The 3263-nt window shown below is 39.9% G+C and overlaps 1 non-coding gene across 1 annotated transcript; it reads right to left on the reverse strand.

Annotated features, from left to right (window-relative positions):
• Positions 1-2911: 2911 nt before the first annotated feature.
• LOC125110165 (U6 spliceosomal RNA) lies at positions 2912-3016 on the reverse strand. Its single transcript, XR_007130490.1, has one exon. It is a non-coding gene; the product is annotated as a U6 spliceosomal RNA (small nuclear RNA).
• Between the last annotated feature and the right edge of the window lie 247 nt (positions 3017-3263).

Below are 3263 nucleotides of genomic sequence, written 5' to 3' on the forward strand. Positions count from 1 at the left end.
CCCACATCCAAAATGGATCTGCTGAGGTTCTAGCCACATAGGCTAATCAAGACTCAGGTGCCAGGGAGGCAAGCTAGAGAGCAATGTCCCCTATGATGTGGGAAGAGGTCTGATGACCAATGGTTATAGGATTCATGGAAGTGCAGGTTCTCTAAACTGCTCTGCCTTAAGCAACCACTTGCTTAGTGAATCCACTCCATGTCTTGGGTAAATCATATTGACTGATAGCACAGCACGCTGAAGGCTCTCGCTAGAGGGCTAATTTCTGATATCTACTAATACTGTCAGTTCCACCAATTGGGCTGGATGCTCAGTCATGTCATTTGTGACTGGACCCCACCCATTTATGCCAGTTGTATGTGTTCTTGTAATAATGTCATTTAACTAAATGTCACATCAGCCAATGACAGCTAAACATGAACAGAGAGTTGTTTTTATGCATACCAAGTGAAATGCCTTAGAAAGACCTGATGGGTGACTTCAACAACGACGAAAAAGACGCAGGCGAATTAGTTGGTGAAACAACTATACAAGAGAGGAAGTAAAATCATAAAAATTTCAGAGGATTTTGCCAAAAAGCAGAAGTGGAGCCGAGAGTGGGAAACCAGAGCCAGTGAGGAAAACAGATGGAGCTGAATCACAGTGAAAACGGGTGGTGGCCGGGGTGGGGGGGTGGGGGGAGGTAGGGGGAGGTAGGTGGAATCCCTGATGATTAAACAAGCAGTGTGAGGGGCCCTGGCCTTGCTTTTATTGGCTGCAGAATGGGTGGGTTAGGTCAGCCTGATGGGAAAACCTTATGTCAGCACCTGAAGATTCATTTGAGGAGGCTTGAAAAGTGCTGTATAGATAAGAGGATTATTTCTAAAAGGCAAAGAAAGGTGAACAGCAAGGTTCCTTCTCTGTCACAGCAGTTGATGTTCCTTCAAATCCTCTCTGCCTTCCTGCCTGGAAGTAGCAGGCGTTATTGGAAACCCCACTCTGTCTGCAAAGCCTGTGTGTGATCCCAGGCTGACAGATGCAACCATTGAAATAATGCTTCTGTGAGGAACTACTTCCAGAAAATCCCAGCTCTTTGCTTGGTAACCTTACCCCTTTAAAGACAGTTATTAATTTTGGGAATATCAAAGAGCATCTGGTAGCACATTTTCTGACCTCATCCTCCTTCTTGCTCATGAGCATGTCCAAAGAAGAAAATTAATACTTTCTTTAGTCATAGCCTTAAAACCCTAATGGGCCTTGTGCCCATACACACAAAGAAGTCAGAAGCAAATGACTGCAAGACAGACAGTGAAGGAAGACGAATCTGGAGTCTCAGTGACACGTTTTCCCTGCCTTTCCTTTTTCTGTGGGTCTTCCTTCAGTCCAAACACAGCCTGCTGTCTGTGAGCCTGGGGTCTATGGCTGTTCTGGAAGGAAAAGCTGGGTCACTGGACAAGCCAGAATCCTGGCATGTATGTGCAGATGCCAAGCGAAATGTATAGAATCCATACAGATTCTACAGAATCCGAAACATACAGAGTCTAGCCCTTTACCAGCCCCAGTCCCAAAGGAGCAAGGTAAAGCATCTTCGTGTAACTGCATGGAGATGGGTCAACACATACATACTCTAGTACAATTTCAAAGCCAGAAAACAAAACAATAGACTTAAAACTAAAACTTGGTTATTGAAGATCGAATGGAGAAGGAAATAGAGGGAATGCTCTAATATCCCATATACTAAGCAAATCAACACAAGACATCTGAAGTTAGTAAATCATATCTAAATTACGACTGGGAGAATTAGAAATCAAAGTACTTAAAAGAAGATGCAGGACAGAGAAGTAGCGTATATTGACTGAATTTGCATGGAAGTAGTAAATGGTCCAGAAAAATAGACATTAAACTTCAACGGATGTGTTCATATAGAGAAGGCTGTGGAAAGTGGCTGAGAAGAGGACTTTACTTCTCGCTTTGCCTGACCTCACTACACCCAGTAAGCATGTGTTCCCACTGAAATTAAAAATTTGAAAATTAGAAATAAGTGATTATACACTTACAGAGCAAAATATTATGAAACTATTTCAAAATATCAGTGCTGTAGAAGACTAATGACTTGGAAGATGTTCATAACGTGATGAATTTTTTTTTTTAGCTTTTATTTATTTGTTTATTTATTTACTTATTTATTTATTTACCTATCTATTCATTTAAAGACAGGGAGTCGGCGGAGGAAGAGGGAGAGGGAGAGAGAGAACCCTGAGCAGACTCCAAGCTGAGCACAGAGCCTGATGCAGGGCTCAATCCCACGACCCTGAGATCATGACCTAATCTGAAATCAAGTGTTGGCCGCTCAACTGATTGAACCACTCAGGTGCCCTATGGCCAAACTTTTAAGAAGAGCCTTAGGTTCTGTTCACACACGGACAAAATAAATCTGACCACATTCAAACAAACCGTTTGATTCGTGGCCTAAAATAGGTTTTAAATTACTTGCTTCCTGAGTTATTAAATTTCTTAAAAACTTGCTGGAAATAATCAAGTTAAAATAAACATACAAAAAATGTAGCAAAATACCCACATGGATGAGTCACCTGGGTGGCTCAGTCAGTTAAGCATCAGACTCTTGATTTTGGCTCAGGTCACTGTCTCGGGGTCATGAGATAGAGCCCCTTGTTGGGCTCCAGGCATGAGGCCTATTTAAGATTCTCTCTCTCCCTCTCTCTCTGCTCTTCCCCACCCTGCTGACATGTACACTCTCTCTAAAAACAAACCCAAGTTCTTGATCCCTTAGTGGTAACATTCCACTATATAGTCTTCCAGATATTTTTCAATGAATTCATAAATTTTCACCCTATACATACATATATCTCCACATACATACATATGATTCCATTAAACAAAATGGGATAATATAATGCCTACTGTTCTACAAAAATAATAGGAATGCTTCAAAAATATTTGTGTCATTCTTACACAAGGATCTTGATAATTTTTTCTGTACCCTTCTAAGATTATAATATGAACTGCCATATAGTGAAGATAATGTTTAAAATATTGTCAAAATTATAAAACTTTCTAATTTAAAATGAGTTCAAAGACAATTAGCTTAAAAAGCCCAAAAGGCTTTATTGAGCTAAGAGTACGTTTAAAAAATGAAATTAATTTTAAAGCATTGATTTTTTTTCTAAAAGAGTAAGACATTTAAATTGTTTTTTAATTCAGTGTTTCAACTCAAGAAATAGAAATTAACTCAATTTAGCTTTTCTATGGTGTTTGCAAATAGG

Source organism: Lutra lutra, chromosome 9 (assembly GCF_902655055.1).
Source record: "Lutra lutra chromosome 9, mLutLut1.2, whole genome shotgun sequence".
Taxonomy (NCBI): Eukaryota; Metazoa; Chordata; class Mammalia; order Carnivora; family Mustelidae; genus Lutra; species Lutra lutra.